Source organism: Felis catus, chromosome B2 (assembly GCF_018350175.1).
Source record: "Felis catus isolate Fca126 chromosome B2, F.catus_Fca126_mat1.0, whole genome shotgun sequence".
NCBI classification, from domain to species: Eukaryota; Metazoa; Chordata; class Mammalia; order Carnivora; family Felidae; genus Felis; species Felis catus.
Window position 1 is genome coordinate 120,890,001 of NC_058372.1, and position 19,064 is coordinate 120,909,064.

Consider the following 19,064-nt stretch of genomic DNA (forward strand, 5'->3'; position numbering starts at 1 on the left):
TTTGAATTGTGAAAGGGCAGACATTGTAAATGATTAAACACATTTTAGCGACTGGGTTTCTCATTTGATTTGGCTTTTCCTTCCACACTATCTTGTCATAGAAGCACAGACTGGAACATTTGAACGGAAGCTGTTGAACAGAGTGGGGGGAGGCCAGTATGTTCCAAAATTCTTCTGTTTATTTATTTATATTTTAAAAATACTTATTCCTTATCTAGCCTATCATTTTATATTTCTATCTTTAGTTTTTAATATAGGGTTTTACTAGAATTCTGCTTAGAATTCCTTCTCAGCTTTGGCTGAACAGAGTACCAATATTTTAGCTTTTCTGGAAGGGCTTAAAGTGTACTTAAAGTGGAATACTCTTATTTTTATCCAGCGTGTGCTATTTTTATAATGAAACGGACCATTGAAAGGCTTTTAAATGTAATACAAATTTATGTTTTATTGCAAGGTATTCTAGATAGTGCCCAAACATGAAGTCTTAAGGAAAAAGAAAAACACCTAATAAAATAAAAAAAAACCCAAAAACCAAAAACCAAAACCAAAAACTTCCCCTCTGTTTGTAAAAGTCTACATGCTGTGTGATATATTTTTAGTCTACTAGGCGTATATCACCATTGTTTGCATGAGGAAAGAGAGAAAATCTAAATTAGGGATCTGAGTTTCACCTCTTTACCTCAAGGATTCAATGCGCATATTTAAATCAATGTGCATTATTAAATCAATAATAATGAAACAGTGGGTTTCCCGTTAGAGGCAGTGTGGTCTAATGGCTAAGAGTGATGCTATCTGGGCTTAACTATCCCTACCATCTCCTAGCTTTCTGCCTTGGGACACATTTTTTAAACCTTCCAAGCTTGCTTACTGTCTTTAAAGAGGAGATAATAGTTGTAACTATATCTCTGTGTTCTTAGAATAATGAAAAGATATGACATATGTCGGTTAACAGAGTGCATGGCCCACTGTGGGAGATCAGTAAAAGTTAGCTATCATTATTTATTGTTATCTGAAAACGTGCGTAGGATGTTTAATGACAACACTCACTAAAACCAATGGCTACAAAAGGGCATGCTGAGGGCGGCCGAAAGGGAAGTGAAGAATGCAAATCTGCTGGAATCTTATTGGTAAGTTCGTTGGTATTTTTGAGGTCTCTTTCTTTTTTTAATGTTTTATTTATTTTTTGAGAGAAAGAGAGAGACAATGCAAGCAGGGGAGGGGCAGAGGGGGACACGCAGAATCTGAAGCAGGCTCCAGTCTCTGAGCTGTCAGCACAGAGCCCGACGCAGGGCTCGAACCTACGAACCGTGAGATCATGACCCGAGCCGAAGTTGGACGCTCAACCGACTGAGCCACCCAGGCGCCCCTTCAGCTCTCTTTCTACTGTAGCCCTCTTGCCCTCAACCCCAATGTTCAGGCTAGGTGGGCACTGAACAGGGCCGTCTGAAAAGAGTGGCTGTTACTCAGGTCTCACCGATTAGCTCCACATGGAAACGTCATTCCAGTGATGCTAGGTCTTCTGTTATTTTGGAGCTGCTGCAAACCACATATTTAGACAAAACTTTCCAAATTTTTAACTCTTTAGAAGGCAAAAAAAAAATTTTCTGTAGGTTGGATCTAGTTTGTTTTTTTTTTTAATTTCTTTTTTAATGTTTATTTATTCTTGAGACAGAGACAGAATGTGAACAGGGGAGGGGCAGAGAGAGAGGGAGACACAGAATCTGAAACAGGCTCCAGGCTCTGAGTTGTCAGCACAGAAACCAACGTGGGGCTCGAACCCACGAACTGTGAGATCATGACCTAAGCTGAAGTTGGACGCCCAACCGACCGAGCCACCCAGGCGCCCCTGGATCTAGTTTTTTTGAATCCCCTTCTAGGTTCTTTACTCAGCGGGTATATAATAGCTTTTTCTTTCATGTTCTCCACCCCAAATAAGGAGGAAGAAAGACGTTGCTGGGCTCTGGGGAACCAATTTCAAACAGAAAACCTGTTAGTTTTCTCACCTGGGCCCCCTGGGCAGTGCAGACTAGATAGGTTTGCCACATAGCATAGCCTGGGGTGGTGCGTCCTGTAGACCTGGAACCTTCCCTGTGTGTGTGTGTGTGTGTGTGTGTGCACGAGCGCACGCACACGCGTCCATAGGGAGCTAGTTATCGAATGCCCCACAGATGGTGACATTTATTGACCTAAGTGGAAAAATCCATATTGGTTACACATGTAAATTACTAGTTTTAGTACCATTCAGGCTTCATCCTCATATATATTCTCCAGTACGGGAGAATCAAAGTTAGCTAAATAGGGAGACATTTATTGATAACTGCTTCCAAGTGACATCTGAGTCTATAACTTCAAACAACGTCCCTTCTACAATGATTTGTTGAGCATCAACCACATGCTGCTGTCTTCACCCTTTTTCATCTGGTCCTCCTGGTGACCAGTAGTGTGAATATACTGGGGTACAGTGAGTGGCAGTGAGAGCAAAAAGGCTCCTATGGGTTCTGGGACGTGTGCCTTTGTCCTAGTGAGTCCGTGGCTTTATTAAATGATCCCATCAGCAAAACCTCATTCAGAAAAACTAAACACCCAAATTGACCATAATTTTATTAACTATCTGTCAAGGGCAGAATACAACGAACCACCTATAGGTTAAAGAGAAATCAACAACCAAACCAGGTGGAGAATTTAACACTCTTTCTTTCAGCTTTATTCCACTGAGTCCTACCAAGCTGAATTCGGTAAACTCAAATTTCCTGGAAGAATTCAGATTAAGTAACAACAGGTAATAAGCAATAATCATAACGGGATTTTTTCCTACCCAAATTTACATCTTTAATATGTTTTGCGAGGATCCCTGTGTTTTACTCTTTCCTGCCGTGACAAGTCTAGCTCGCTGTCTCTCCCCTGGCTTGCTCCAGCTCAGGGATTTAATTTACGTTGTAAGTAAACGAAGTGTTGACGTTAGACGGCACGCAGCTCAAAGACTGACACCCTCTAGACCCAGCTAGCCACATCCAATCTGAGGGTGCGCGATTCATTTCTCCTGGAAATGAGTGCTAGCCCTCAACACAGCCCTCTGAAGGCACAAAGGAAGACAAATACCTGACTGTTCTTGGGGCGGACACTGCCTCCGTGCTAACACACATTGTAGCTCTTGTCTTCAGTTAGTTTTTCTGACACACAATCTCTTCAAGTCTTCCCCATGTTGGGACTCAAACCGCATAATCCTCTATTTTGTGATCTAATTGAGTGGAAATCCTTTCCCTTGGTAATGGAGAGCTTTAGAGCACTAGAAAAAAAATGCAAATACCTTTAATATTATGCAATATGCTGTTTTCCTGGGGTGAGCATTGAGACTTTAATGGGAAAATAATACTAACTCGGAAACTTAATCTTTTTCAATTTCTATTTTGCTCTTTCATATCGAGCCCATTCTCTTAGGTCACACACAAATGTTTTCTCCATGAATATGGATCATGCAGACTATCTACTGTAAGGATTAAGTGAGTTCATGTGTGTAAAGGACCCACAACAGGATGTGGAACATGGTTAGTAGTCAAATCTTGATGATGATGATGATGATAATGATGATGATATAAACTTCCCTGTGGAGTTTTGTCACTTTGCTTGTTTAGGCTGTGCACCCCGTGCCTTGAATTCTGTGTCAGAACCTCTAGTGATAATACTTAGGGCAGGAGGGTTTCCCTACCTGAAAGTTGCAGAATACCACTTCATGTCGACGAGCATCCTGCCTCTCGTAGTCAGTTGTACCTTGCAGGTGCTTCCAGATTGGGACTTGACCAATGTATCAGCAGATGTTTGCTGAATGCTTATTATGTGGGAGGCACAGGCTTGCAAAATACTTTTGGGAATCTTCCTTGCTCTAAAGGAGTTGATCACATAGGTAGAAAGACAAAACAAAAGGTGAATTTAGAAGATATTAAAACACAACAGAATAAAAACTAGAGCAAGACTGAAGTGTGTTCAGGAGAGACAAATGAGTGATGCAGACACGGTACTTCTGAGGAGGGGATAACTTATGCCAAATGGAGTAGAGTCAACAGGTCTCAAACAAGAAGTGGGTCTCAGAGTAATCCTCAGATGTGGAGGATTTCATTCAGCAAGCTAAAAGGTTAAATCCTGAAATACTAATTTATGTGCTTGCCAGACGTTCTGTTCCCTGTGACCATTTTCCCCTCTTCCAGCCTCAGTGAAGCAAACACAAAGGCTCATAGAAAAGCCCATTCTAAGAGGGGACCTTTTAGGGTACATAGAGCCGAGTTTTACCTCCATCTTTAAATAAAACTGTATCAGGAAAAGGGAGGGCTGACCGATAGTGGGGAAGAGAAGGAATGGGGTATATACCAAAAGAAGGACCTGCCAGCTCCAGGACCAGGGAGCTGAACAGAGGCAGATTGGGCACTGGTTATTGTCTCAAGAGGACCTCCAAGAGCCTTTGGATAATGGCCTACTCTTTCCTCTCTTACTTATTGCTTGTGGATTACCCGCCCTCTTTAGGTGCTAAGCTTCCATACGTCCACTTTCTACCTCACCTCTAACAGAGGTGAGAGGGCATAGACAATTTATGGAATGGAGGGGTGCCATGCAGGACCTGGAGTCAAAGTAGGATCCAACAGAACCAATCAGGAACACCCCTTTGACTGAGGACGTTAATGACCACCGTGTCCCTGATTATACACAGAAAAGGACAGTATAAAAACTAGCGTCTAATGTGTTTAGAAGAGGTAGATTTGAATAGTTGGTAAGTGTATAAACAGTGCCTCTGACAACGGGACTCTTAACTTTTATAAAGAGTTTGTCCCATGAGGCAGATACTATGTGCAACCACACATAAAGACTTGAGAATTGCCTACAGACACGTCTTCTGTAACCACCTTAATCTCTTATTGTAACCAAATCATAAAATACTATTCTTTTAGGATTGTCTCCGAAGATCATTACCACATGGCTGTCCGGTAGAAGTGAAGAAATACCATGTAGCGATGTAATTAACACAGGGTTTCAGGAGTGAAATGGTAGAGCTGGCTCGTACAGCAGATGGTTTAACAACTGCCAACATGCAGAGAGAGAAAAACTGAGAAATCAGCTTGTCCTTTATTTACTTTTGGACCTGTACTCTCTTTGTCAGATTCCAGCCAGCTGAAAGATCCAGTGATCATCCGTCCATCCATCCGTCCATCCATCCATCCATCCATCCATCCATTCAACACATATTTACTGAATGACTACTATGTACTAGGAATTCATCTACAAGCAAGGATTTTTGGCAGTGGGGAAAAATACAGAGAAAAATTCCTGGTATCATAGTGCTTATACTTTAGGAGGGGCCGATAGAAGAGAAATAAAATAAATAGGTATAAGATAAAGCAGATAAGGGGAAAAAAAGAAAATGAGAAAGGGACGTGGAAAGGGACAGGGTCAGTCCCTTGAGGCTTAAATTTAAAAAGAACGGTCAGGGAAGACCTCTCTGGGAAGGTGACTTAGAGTGAAGGCCTGAGGGAGCCCATATTGGAGTGAGCCATGGGGAGAGTTGGAAGTGTTCCAATAGTAAATCATCAAGGACAAAGTCCCTGAGCTAGTTTACGGTACATCAGGGCTATTGTGTGAGCAGAAAACTGGATTTTTCTGAATTTCAATGATTCTGATATGCTCATATCAGCAAATGACCCATGGCGAGCCTTTGGTCAAGGTACACTTACATCCACTCTATGTTTAAAGCTATGTATTGCCAAAAGATGCTTAAGCTAAATATTGACTTAATTTTCCCATATACATACATTACGTTCCTGTCTGGAAATAGAGTACCAAGTCATTTCAGCAGGATTGGAAGTTTCTCCGATACTGGAAAAGGCTGTGCCACTCGGTGCCTAGGAAGTTGGGGATGGCAGACAGTGACCACAATTCATGACTGCCTATTGACAAAATTAAAACAGAAATTGTGATGACCTGACCTCATTCTAATGCAAATCCCTAACAAGCAGAGGAGCAAGGAAACTCTTTCCAGTGTCATGCCCCCTTTCCTACGCCCCTTATTAGATTTACATAACTTTGCAATCTTTCACGGAGGTCAGCACTCAGCATGCTCTGGCTTTTAACTGGCGTCATTAATCAGTGTGATGTTAATCCAGGAGAAACAGCTATCACACAAGGGCAAGTGGTAGGAACCAACCTTGTTGTCTCATGGATGAAGGTGACATTTTTGATGGCAGGGTTTATTCCTCCCTGCGCACTTCACCCCCTCAGCAGGTCTCATGAGGCCAGTAGCTCATTTCGACAAAGCTGTCTTCAACCTCTAATCTCGGCCACACTCCTGCTGCCACAGTGCTCTGATGGGTGGGCTCTCAAAGTGGACATTGGAAATCTTCAGATGTCAAGAAGCTTCATGTCATATTCCACGGCAAAAGACAACCATCTTCATTGGAAGCCACATTCCTGGTGCTCTCAGGGAATTCCGTTTGAGTGCTTTCATATTTGTGGAGCTAAAACCGCAAACACATTTGTCTTTTCATAATTGTAGTTTATACGTTAGAGCAAAGTGGGGTAGAACTCCATCATCTGTACCGTGAGCCGGTTTGGGGGTCTACTAGCCCTCCCAGCTTGTAGTTCAATTACTGGTGAGTGATCTTACAATTTATTTGTCATGGTGCCTGGCATGTTTAGAAGAACATGTGTTATGTAAATGACACATCTGGCTTCTCCCCAATCCTTTTTCCACCTGTCTTCTTCTTATTATTTTTACCAGAAGTAAAGCATTTCTCTGTGTATGTGTGTGTGTGTGTGTGTGTGTGTGTGTGTGTGTGTGTCTGCGTGAAGGTAAATGGGTAGACAGAGTTCTGATTCAGAAGATAGGAGATGGACTTCTTCCCCACCCCCACTATACTACACGTTTCCGGGGGCTGGTGGGGGGGGCAGGCATTTGTCCACACCTCACTTAATCTCTGCCTCAATTTCCTCATCAGTAACAAAAGGATACCTTTTTCCAAAAAAGGCTTTTGTGGGAATAAAATGAGCTGATACATGTAAATAACATCAAGGCTATACGTTTTATCACAGCTTTAATGTATTGATCATTATGAGCGCAGATGGAACCCCCAGATGTTAACTTTGCAGCTTTGGGGAAATTATTTTAAAAAACTACCTGTTACTCCAAAAAATTATTGTTGTTTAATAATAAAATTATTTAAAAATTATTTTCTAACTCCCCTGTGGGGGGAGGGCAGGTTTTATGCAAATGTGCAGGCCATCATTTGACAAAAGCTCGGTCAACAGCAGCTATCATGGTTTGCTTGGGACGTGGGAAGTGTGCCAAAGTTCTGAACAAGGCAAAGCCCCAGAAACCCAACTTCGGGAGACCTCACCCTGTGCTGGAAGCCTGGGATCAGGGCAGTGGTGTGGCAGCCTTCTGTCCCCAGGGGCTCTGCTTCCTGCTTCAGGCTCTATGGCTGGTGGCTCCGCCCTTTCCTGGCTCGGGTGTGGACACGCTGGCCTCGGTCCCTCTCTGGGCCGGCACTGGGGTGGAACAGGAGAACAGCTTCTTTGACAACCCCTCCCTCAGAAATGAATTCCAAAGCCTAACCGCAGATTTCATTCATCTCAACAAAGGATTACTTCTATTTAGTTTTATTGACTGCTTAGGAATTACGAACAGTACAGTCGTATTCGCATTCATGGGAGATCTGAGCAATAGCCATTTTGCTCTTGGAGTTCAATGCCTGAAATGTTTTCCCTTCTCCCAGGTGCTGCACCTCAGGACTGTTGTCTGTGGTCAGGGCACTCAACACGAGAGACTTGTGCACAGTATACAAACTTAAACAATTTTTTTTTTTTCAGGGGCGCCTGGGTGGCTCAGTGGGTTGAGCTTCCGACTTGGGCCCAGGTCATATCTCATGGTCCGTGAGTTCAAGCCCCGCGTCAGGCTCTGGGCTGAGAGCTCGGAGGCTAGAGCCTGCTTTGGATTCTGGGTCTCCCTCTCTCGGCCCCTCCCTAGCTCACGCTCACTCTCTCTCTCTGTCAAAAATAAACTTGAAAACAAATTTTTTTTCTTTAATGTGTATTTATTTATTTTTCAGACAGAGAGAGAGCAAGTGGGGGAGGGGCAAAGAGAGGAGGAGAGAGAGAACCCAGAGCAGGCTCTGTGCTGTCAGCTCAGAGCCTGGCTCTGGGCTTGATCCCACAGACCGGATCGTGAGATCATGACTTGAGCCGAAATCAAGTCGGACACTTAACTAACTGAGCCACCCAGGTGCCCTACAACATTTATTTTTTTTTTTTAAAGCTAGAATGTTTCCTTTTTCCAATCTGTGGACATTTATTGACTAATGCTTAAACTGCATGTGACAAGAACTTTTAAATTATAATTCAGTAGGAAATCAATCATCAGAAGTGTATGAAAGTGTGCCCACTACTGTAAGTCAGACAAGGGCTAGATGACACGAAAAATAATTGTGTTGTTTGGTATATTTGAGCAAACATTTATTGAATGCCTACTCAATAACAGGTGCTATGCTTGGCATTGAGGAGACAAAGATGAGCAAGACATAGTTCCTATCTTCAAAAAGCCCATAAAGGGGTTAGGGGTGACGTAGGTGGGGCACAGCAAACCAACATTTTCTTTTTTTTTAAATTTTTTTTTAATATTTATTTATTTTTGAGACAGAGAGAGACAGAGCATCAACGGGGGAGGGTCAGAGAGAGGGAGACACAGAATCTGAAACAGGCTCCGGGCTCTGAGCTGTCAGCACAGGGGCCCGACGCGGGGCTCGAACTCACGGACCGCGAGATCGTGACCTGAGCCGAAGTCCGCGCTCAACCGACTAAGCCACCCAGGCGCCCCGCAAACCAACATTTTCAATACATAAATGTACTGGAGGAAAACTCAGGGGGTCGTGGAAGCCAGAAATGGAATCTCCGATCTACAAGTTCAGAGAAGGCTGCCCTGGGGCCCGCGTGGCATGTGAGGATGAAAGGAATCAGCCAGGAAAATGGACCGAAGGGTGGGCAAGAGAGGGAGGAGTCTGCCTTTGGGTGAAGAGCAAGGCAACAGCCCAAAGATACAAAACACGCCTGCAGATAAAGAGACAAGGAAGGTGTGTGGCAGGATATAGGGGAAGATGAGCCTGGAGAGAAAGATAGGCAGTGTAGACCCAGGGAGTCTGCGACACCTGCTATGGGATTTGGAGTTTACTCTCAGGTAGGTGGTGGTTGGAAGAGGCTGAGAGTAGCTCCCTGCACATGGGCCCATCCCTGGAAGATCCAGGGATATTTTTTTGCGCTAAAGCCCATCAGGCCACCAAGTGTAAAGGAATGTCAGAAAGGCCCACACCTAGGAAGGCTGCGTTGTCCTTAGCAGCTGATAAACATGATGACTTCTGCTTCCAAGCATCGTTCGTGTTCAGTGCTTGCTACTCAACTTTCTTTTCCAAATTTTAACTCCACGTTTTTATAAGTACTGAGCTAGATTATTTTAACACAGTGCTTTCCAACTTTAAAATTTTTCGTGTTAAAAATAACCAGAGCCCACACTAGGATGAAGCGACAAAGCAGTTCTCAAGTTAAGGGCAATTGCATCCTTCACTTGCCTTTTCCCCCAGGCTTTAAGTGCAAGAGGTGAGGAGAAAAGCCAAGTCTTGGGTGCCAGCCGTTTGAGACAGAGCCACGGCTGATCGGAAACCTTTGTTTTAACTTTTATTCCCCAACCCTCTCATGTTTAGTAAACAAGTGTGCATTTTACTCAACAATTGCTTACTACGTACCCACCGTGGGCACACAGGGCGCTGGATGTGGGCTGCAGGGGGGAGCAAGATAAATGGAATTTCTGTTCTCAAGGAGCGAAATAACTGGCGGTGATGGTGGTTGGGGAGTGAGGTGGACTTGGAGAAATAAATAGAAATTACTGGAAAGCATGTCAAATGTGACGATGGGAACACTATATTTGGTAGCACACAACAAAAGCACGGTCCTCGATTGGGCGGCAGAAAAGGCTTCCCTACAGGAATTGACATTTCAGCAGAGAGCTAGAGGATGTGTAGGAGTGAGCCAAACAAACAGAAGGAAGAAGAGTGTTCCAGGCAGAGGGACAGCTTGAGTGAGAGTTCCAAAGGCAAGTGGGAACATGGCACTTGCAAGAATCCAAAGGAACTCCCTGTGGGGGAGGGAAGCACTTAGACGTGAAGGGTTAAGAGCCCGAAGGAAACCGCGGCGGGTCAGGGAGGGCTTTGGCAGCCAAGGGAAGCAGCTCTTCGCCTCCTCTGACCAAGGGAGGCTTTAAAATCCCTTCCGTGCTTTACATTTGAGAACAGCGACTCTCAGAGAAGTTAAACAGCTTCCCTAGAATCAAATGGCTTTAGGCCGACCAGGTCAGCCACTGTGTCTTCAAAGAAGACCAGAATCAGGCCTTGACACAGGATTTCATTCTTTGGGGGATGAGCTGAGGAAACACCAGGAAGAGAGTGGACAAGGGCGAAAGAGGAGAGGCAGCTAATGAAAGGCGAGGTAGTGAGCAGGTATCAGCTGGGTAACTGGACTGTCACCCCAGGAGAAACTCAACACTTACCTTGGAGTTCCTGCACCTGAGGGAGAAGGGAGCTGCAGACCCCAGTTCCTGATGGTTTGGGGTTGAAGACCACCACAGAAGTGGGGGGAGATACTCATTCTCAGGTGCTTCGGTCTGTCACGGGGAGATATCCAGAGAACTCCCTCCGGCAAAGCAACGCAGTGTAGAGATTCAGGCATTTGGAAGGCTGGTCTGTGTGCACTGTGGTTCCGAGGCTGAGGGCATGGGGACCACAATGCCGCTGCACAGTTCCAGGGCCCCGGACGTCGGTGTCCCAATCCTGAGTCCTTTTGTCACGCCACACTTGCATTCGCCTGAATGCCACCTGGCTGTCTGGTGAAAGATGTGCAGCTACGGAATACTCTGGCACTCTGTGCTGAGGCCTCAGCAACTCTCAGGCTCAAGGCCTATGTGTCCTGCATCCCAGGACAGACTTCTCCGTATTCCCCTCTTTACTCTGGTATCTCGGGGCTGAAGGAAACCAGGCCGTGGCGAAGGACCTGTTAATTGGAAAGTGTCGAGTTTAACTAAGGAAATGAAAGAAACTCAACAGAATGAGAATTTAATGAGAAATAGGGTATGGAATGACATCAAGCACTGGGCTTAAAAAAAAGTTGGACCAATTAGGGTAAAGTCATTTGGTTTGGGATTTGGGGGGCAAGCTGACTCAGAGCAGTTTTCCAGAAATGAATGAGTCATAAGTTTTGGGGAATCTGATATTTAGTGGCTTAGTTTGGGGGCTAAAAATGTTCATCGTAGTTTATCTTAATAATTTGTCTTATAAGAGGCCATGGGACAGGTTCTGGCCCACCTTTTCCTTCCCAGCTTTCTGCCCTCATCACACATTTATTGTGGTAGGCACTGTGGATTTAAACGTCATCATTACGGTTCAGGTGCTCAAAGAGCTCATAGACTAGAAGAGGACAGAGAAGGGCACGCGGCCTAACAAGTTATGGGACCTTGGGACAGTCCATCTGCCTTTCTGGGTCTCTTTCATTAAGAAGGGCCTGGATGGATGAGATCAGTGGTTCTCAACCCTGGCCCTCTAGTAGAAGCACTCGGAGAGCTTTAAAAGAAAGCCAGTGCCCCGGATGGCTCCACACCCAGAGATTCATTCTGTCTACCTGCTCTGGGGTAGGGTCCCAGCACAGGTATTTCTCAAAAAGCTACCGAGGTGATTCTGCTGTGTCGTTGAGGTTAAGAATCACTAGATGATAACTTTCAAGTTTTTGGTAACTGAGGAACTCTGGCATTCCCTGAACAGTTTGCTCTCTGTTTATCTCAGCAGAAGGTAGAGGCTAGTAGCTGGAAATCGGGTTCCTTATTTGGGACTGGTATAAACATAGCATAAGAACCCTGGAGCTCTGGGTTAGGCGACCACACATCGCCTGGACTCTGAGTGGAGAGTTTACCTCAATAGGATGCATAGAAAACTCACTCCAGAAATAACAGGTGCCCGATTTTTTTTTTTTTGTTCCTCAGAAGACACATTCTTAATGCCAACAACTAATTATCATACCAAGAAAACAAAAACTGTGAGGAAGAGCAGAGGCGGGTTCGCAGTGCCACCGAATGGTACAAATAATGACTCACTCTTGTTCGAGGCTGAGGCATCTTTGTGGCATTTCTCTGAGAAGTGCTCGGTGGTTGCTTCGCAAAGGAAAGAGGGCAATGTACTTTGCTGTGGGCCTGAAGCGAAAGGGAAATCTTCTCCAGTCTCCTGCATCCTCTGGTTGGATTCAAACCACGCCTCCCAGTGAACTTTCCATGGTCGGAATCGAGAGCGGTTGGCTTCCCTATCCCTGTTCTGGCTTGTTCTCTATACTAACAACCTCTCCTATTACGTAGAAGGCAATTAAAGGATGAGCTGAGAAGCTGGCATCTTTCCTTTAAAGTAAAAGCCAGAAGCTTATGTTTTACTGGTGCCAGTCTCCTGAAAAAACAAATTTCTTATTAGTAATGGCATAGGAGCCATTGGAACAATCTCGCCTCATGGTTAGCTTGGAGCCTGCCTCGTGCTCTTCCCAAGTCCTCTCTGACATATGGCAGACAAAGCCTCTCCCTAAGAGCACCAACACCGCATAAGTACCTCACCTTGTCTTTTTTTTTTTAATTTATATTCAATTTATTTAAACGAAGAAGAAGAAGAAGAAGAAGAAGAAGAAGAAAGAAAACATTTCATTTCTCAACCTCTGCCTCTTTGCCATCACCAATCTGTTCTCAGTATCTATGAGCTTGTTTTTGTTTTTGAGATTCTACATACCAGAGAGATTATATGGCATTTGTCTTTCTCTGTTTGACCTATTTCATTTAGGATGAACCTAGAATTCTCTGCAGGAACTGATTCTTCAGGGCAAGTTGAGGAAATGACTTGGAGGCATGTATAAATTGCCTGTACTTTTCCTTGCGGGCTGCAAAGCCAGTATTGTTCCATCTAGTGGAATGTGTACAAAAAGCCACAGGAACCGCATCTATCTATCTATTGATAAATTTCTTGTTTCATTTTCTGCAGAATGTTCAGTGGCCACTTGGAATCATGGGATTGGATAAATCGATTGATTCCAAAGGTGCCCTCAATTTCAAAGACAGAGGCCCGTATCTTCCCGACGAACACTTGGGTGGGTTAAAACTTAACAGTGACGTACGTAACCCCTCAAAGCTAGTTTCATAATATACAGTAGGGGCAGGTAACAAGGGCATCAAAAATGGGAATAGAATTTTCTAATTTGTACAGTCTTCCACTTAAATTATTATTTTATCTGAAAAGCAACGCATGTTCTTGTAGAAAATACAGAAAATGCAGGAATAAGATTTTAGAAATCACTATATTCGTACCCCCAATAATGAACATTATAGCTTGTTACATTTTCTTCTAGTCCTTTTTTCTTCATGTGGCTTTTTGGTAACATACATTTACGTATCTGTGAATGCTTATATGGCAACATATGTATATGTGTAACAATATAATATTTAGTGGGCAAGTAAACCTTTCTGGGATTTCAATGTCTATCTTCATGCTGGGGATAACCACAGCAGTTACTCAACTGCGAGTATTAAACAAGTTAATACAAAGTACAGTTAGAACGTGCTTGTTACGTATCAGCATTCTTTGAAGGCTAGGTATTATTTTACTACTATAATGTAATTGTGCATCCTGCTTTTTTCACGTAGCTTATAATGTGCACTTTCCCACATTTGTATATACTTATCACAAAATGTCCTTTGCAATGGCTACATAATATCCTACTGACATCGAATTATCTTTAATTGAACAATATGATACTTCTCCATATTTCTTTCTATAAAGCTGGGTGGAAGATTTATTTTTTTTTCAGGCTAGATAGCCTGGCCAAAATACCATAAACTAACACTCAAATCTTTCTTTTTTTTTTTTAAATTTTTTTTTTCAACGTTTATTTATTTTTGGGACAGAGAGAGACAGAGCATGAACGGGGGAGGGGCAGAGAGAGAGGGAGACACAGAATCGGAAACAGGCTCCAGGCTCTGAGCCATCAGCCCAGAGCCCGACGCGGGGCTCCAACTCACGGACCGCGAGATCGTGACCTGGCTGAAGTCGGACGCTTAACCGACTGTGCCACCCAGGCGCCCCATACTCAAATCTTTCTGAATGGGTTGCCAAATAGAATCCGTAGTTAAAATTGAAATTCAGGTAAATAAAAGGAGCCATTTTTTTTTTTTTTTTTAGCACGTATGTTCCCAAATTGCACGGAATGTACTTATACTGAAATATTATTTGTAGTTTCTCTGAAATTCAAATTTAACTGGGCTGTCTGTATTTCTATTTGTTAAGTCTGGCCACCCTGCCTAATTGATGCTACTTTTTCAAACAAGAAAGTAGTTTTCATTCTTATGGGCAATCCACCATTTGGTAACAGCTCAGCAGAAAACCAATGGGAAGAAAAGAAAAAAGAAAAAAAAGGAAAGAAAAAAGAAAGACACGTGGTATCTACAGACTCAAAAAGATCAAAGTAATCACAGTGTGCCTAACCAAAATTATTAAATGTGTAAAAAAAGGAAAGTATTTATGAGTAGCTATTAATTTTCTGTTTTGAAAGTACTGCAGGAAAATTCACTCTGGTTTTGCAGATGATCATTAATACTGCCTGTGATTTACAGGGTTGTTCTAGGCTGTTGGCTTCTCAGATAGAAGATGGTCATGTGGCAGCTCACACCTGCTCATACTTTTGGGAAACTCAGCTGAAGATTTAGCCAAAGGCCAGACCATCTGTTGCCAGTTTCTTGAAGAATAGAAACTTTCCCCCTAGACCCCACCTGCAGGGACCTTTCTCAGCCATTCGTAGACCAGTGGGGTTCTGAGAGAGGTTTCCCAAAGGCTTTACACAAGAAAGAAGGCATCATGGGGCGCCTGGGTGGCTCAGTCAGTAAAGGGTCCCACTTCGGCTTAGGTCATGATCTCACAGTCTGTGGGTTCAAGCCCCGCATCGGGCTCTGTGCTGAGCGCTCAAAGCCCGGAGCCTGCTTCGGATTCTGTGTCTCCCTCTTTTTCTGCCCCAACCCCTGCTTATGCTCTGTCTCTCTCTTGCTCTCTCAAAACTAAATAAACTTTAAAAAAAAAAGAATGAAGACATCACAAGACCTCTGAGGTCTGGAAGAATCAAAGGGTCCTCTATGAGCCACTTGCTGCTTACTCAGCGATGCTCCAGCATTTGCATATTAGAGGGGCTTCTTAGAGCTGCAAATGGTTGGAAAGGGGGGCTCAGAGCCTTGGCTTGAAGCTGCCCTTTCAGAGCAAAGTACAATGTCTTTCCTTAGACGGGATGTTTCTTTGGGACGGCTGAAGGAACAGGTGAGAAAAGGGGTGGCGGTGGCAGCTTGTGGGTGCCCCCCCCCACGCTCCATGTCGTGGCTGCTGGCATCATTAGCAGTTGGCACGGGGTTTGAAGGATGAAAAAAAAAAAAAGGAAAGGCTAGTGCTCTTAAATATGATTTAGAAGATTGAAACAGTGCTGGGGAGAAAGATTTCTAACCAGATCGCGCAAAGCACATGCCGTCACCGTATTTTCTCTCATTTTGTTTTCATCCAGAGCCATCCATCTGCAAGTCTGACCATGTCTCATCCGAAGACCCCTCCCTGGCATCCCACTGCCGGAGAGATCAAAGCTGGGCATGAGTGTGGGTGTGATACAGGTGGCCCCCGCCAGCTGGTGACCTCCGGCAGGGTCTCCTCCCATCGTAACTGACACCTGCTTGCCTCACGTCCAACCCGCCAGTAATACTGACTGAGTTTTGTAGGACCAAATACTATTTCATGCCTCCGTTTGGACTACTGTTTTCTTTGCCCAAAGAAATTGCGGTGCCACCCATCTCTCCACCTGCCCTTGTCCTAAGGGCTGCCTGGTGACCTCCTACTTGTCCTTTAATCAGCCCAGATGTCAGTTTCCGCAACACCTTCTCTTTACAACTCCTGACACCCTAGGGTTAAAAGCTCTCTCCTTTATGCATCCTTCTCACACTTTGTTGTATCAGATTTTTTGTTCATTTTGTTTATACATGTTCCTTCCGCTCATAAGCTTGTTGAGGGCAAGGACCATCTTTTCATTCGTCTCTTTCCCCAGTGACTAGGCAAAGCCCAAGACATCATAGCAATCAGTATTTGTGGGATGAATGAATACTATTCTAGATTTTAGGTTTAGCACTTATTTAATATTCAGTAAATGTGAATTTATTCTATTAAAGTAAATTATTTAAGGCACTCATGAATGGATAAGGAAAATGTGTGTATACATGTGCTCACACACACACACAATGAAAAATTGCCCAACTATGCAATCTTGGCATTTGCAACAATATAGATGGACCTAGAAGGTATATTGCTAAGTGAAATAAGTCAGGCAAAACAAGACAAAGACCATATGATTTCACTCCTATGTGGAATTCAAGGACCAATTTGACAAAACGAAGAAAAAAAATGACAGAAAAGCAAAACAGGCTCTTAAATACCGAGAACAAACAGGTGGTTGCCAGAGGGGAGGTAGGTGTGGGAATGGATGAGATAGATGAAAGATGTTAAGAGTACACTTATCTAGGGGCACCTGGGTGGCTCAGTTGGTTAGGCATCCGACTTTGGCTTGGGTCATGATCTCATGGTTCGTAGGTTCGAGCCCGGTGTCGGGCTCTATGCTGACAGCTCAGAGCGCCTGCTTGGGATTCTGTGTCTCCCTCTCTCTCTGCCCCTCCCCTGCCCACGCTCTGTCTCTTTCTCTCTCAAAAATAAACATTAAAAATTTTTTTTTAAAAGTACACTTATTTTGATATACATAAATAAATAAATAAATAAATAAACAAACAAATAAATAAATGTAAATCATTTGACAAATTTTAAAAACCTGTCCTCTCAGCTGTGCCATAGGGCAAACTTTGTAAATAGTGATGCTCTTTCTAGGTCCAGAGTTTGAGATCCAAAACATAGCTGTGCACATTTTAGCTCCGGGCTAGGCCTTTGACCCTGTGATTTATGGATGATTGTATCTTTTGAATTTCCAATATAGCCTACTGCAAACTTCTCCGACAGCTCAGTCAGGTAAAGAAAGCAAACGCGTGAAGTCTGATTTAAACCTTCTTGGTCCGTTAGGGCCGCTGGTTAGATTAGAAGAGAGGTTACAGGACAGGGGGTGTTAGTAGGGTACAAGTTTTTCGCAGACAATGGTAAGACCACACAGTCAGTGGTGAAACAGAACCAAGAAAATCCTAGGTCAGAGCAATCCTAGGTCAGAGCAATCCTAGGTCAGAGAAATCACAGTGCTCACATTACGGAGACTAACTACCCTCATACTCTCCATCAACACAAGGCTTTGTGTACCTGCTAATTCTCTGATTCAAGTCTCAGTTTGGTGTGAGGTGTTAGTAATTTTCTGGCCTTCTTGAACTCACACATAAATAAATCCTTCCTTGGAAACGGAAAAGTGGATTGCTCGTCAGTACCCCTCCAAGACTTCACTGACCCGAGAGTGATTCATTCTGGGTGGCAGCAAAATCTCTTTGACTAATACCTCATTGAAGTCATGCAAATGACTAATGGAAAGTTCTCCGGAGAAAGTTCTCTGGAGAGAGTCACTTGGTTGCTTGTAACTTTCTCGAGTCTGTGTGAGGAATCCTCGAGACCTGCTCTCGCGTGGTCCTGTTTTTCATTTTGATGAGAACTTGTTAATTCAAAAAATGGCTTAAAAATGGCCTAAAAAGTTTATGTTGGCTCTAAAAGTTTGTGTTTGCTCTTCTCTCAATTTTAAACAGGAGGGCTTATGGTTTTAAGCAGATTTTATAGCTCGAGTGTATCCTAAAATTAAACAATAGCATCTAAATCTGTGCCTATGTTATTAGAGCTGGATGGAGTAGATGGAATTTGCAATACTTACAACTTGGCTCCTGGATTGGGAACAGGGATTCTTAGCTGTTATTGGTATTTTCTTACTCCCTTCCCCCATTATGCATTATCCCAGTTCTTTTTTTAAAATTTTTTAAGGTTTCTTTATTATTTTTGAGAGAGAGAGAGGGCGGGAGGGAGGGAGAGCACTAGTGGGGGAGGGGCAGAGAAAGAGGGAGACAGAATCTGAAGCAGGCTCCAGGCTCCAAGCTGTCAGCACAAAGCCCGATGCAGGGCTCGAACCAACGAACCATGAGATCATGACCTGAGCCAAAGTTGGATGCTCAACCAACTGAGCCACCCACGTGCCCCAAATTATGCCCAGTTATGTGCCTTGCCTTATTAACGCCTTCACCGGCACCCTTTGGAAATAGCACTTATTATGATGAGCCTCGTATTTCCTTAAATGACTAACAACATACATTTTCTTCTTTCTCTAAGGACCCTATGTAAGTCCACCAAAAAACAAAACAAAACAAAACAAAACAAAACAAAACAAAACAAAACAATGGTTCCAGGTCATCTAAAAGCAGCCCATCTGTGTATGCATGCGTATGTGCACACACATGCACACACACGCACACATTTAAATCTATGAGTTTATATAGATACCTCTGTTTCTGATCTAACACCACAAAATTCATTCTACCTAGTCTTCCCCTTTCTTAATTTGTGATTCCTTTTTCTGACAGAGATAAACCTTGCTTTCACTGTCCATTATAGACTTTCTGTTCAGTCCTAACACATGCATAAAATATTTTCAGAATTGCTAACTCATACCCATGAAAGACAGTTTCCTTGAGTATAATATTTTGTGTACATTTTTTGCTTATATAGACAAAATGCTATTTCCCAAAGTTACTCAGGATAATTCTGTTCTTTTCCACCCCTTTCAGTGTGGTTTAATTATTCATTAGCAACACAGAAAGTTTCGTTCATTACTGCTTGTATTCCATTTTGCACCCCCAATCCCCCATCACCAAGCTTAAAGTGTTAATTATAGAGGGGTTTCAGTTACCATGGTTTCGCTTTTCGTGGTTTCAGACCATGGTCAACCATGGCTAGGAAGCCATGACCCTCCGTCTGCCATAT

The 19,064-nt window shown here is 43.5% G+C and overlaps 1 long non-coding RNA gene across 2 annotated transcripts in view; it reads right to left on the reverse strand.

Moving 5' to 3' along the window:
• Window positions 1–19,059, reverse strand: part of LOC109499907 — a 23,265-nt gene extending 4,206 nt beyond the window's left edge. Inside the window, exons 1-8 of one of the 2 annotated variants that reach the window (XR_006598314.1) lie at window positions 18,991–19,059; window positions 12,164–12,503; window positions 10,571–11,070; window positions 7,377–7,527; window positions 6,188–6,497; window positions 5,796–5,930; window positions 3,707–3,880; window positions 3,100–3,286 (exon numbers count right to left, since the gene is read on the reverse strand). This is a non-coding gene — a long non-coding RNA (uncharacterized LOC109499907). Of the gene's footprint in view, window positions 1–2,582; window positions 3,287–3,706; window positions 3,881–5,795; window positions 5,931–6,187; window positions 6,498–7,376; window positions 7,528–10,570; window positions 11,071–12,163; window positions 12,504–18,990 lie in introns of those variants that run through there. The other variant, XR_002742125.2, reaches the window with a different exon arrangement.
• Between the last annotated feature and the right edge of the window lie 5 nt (window positions 19,060–19,064).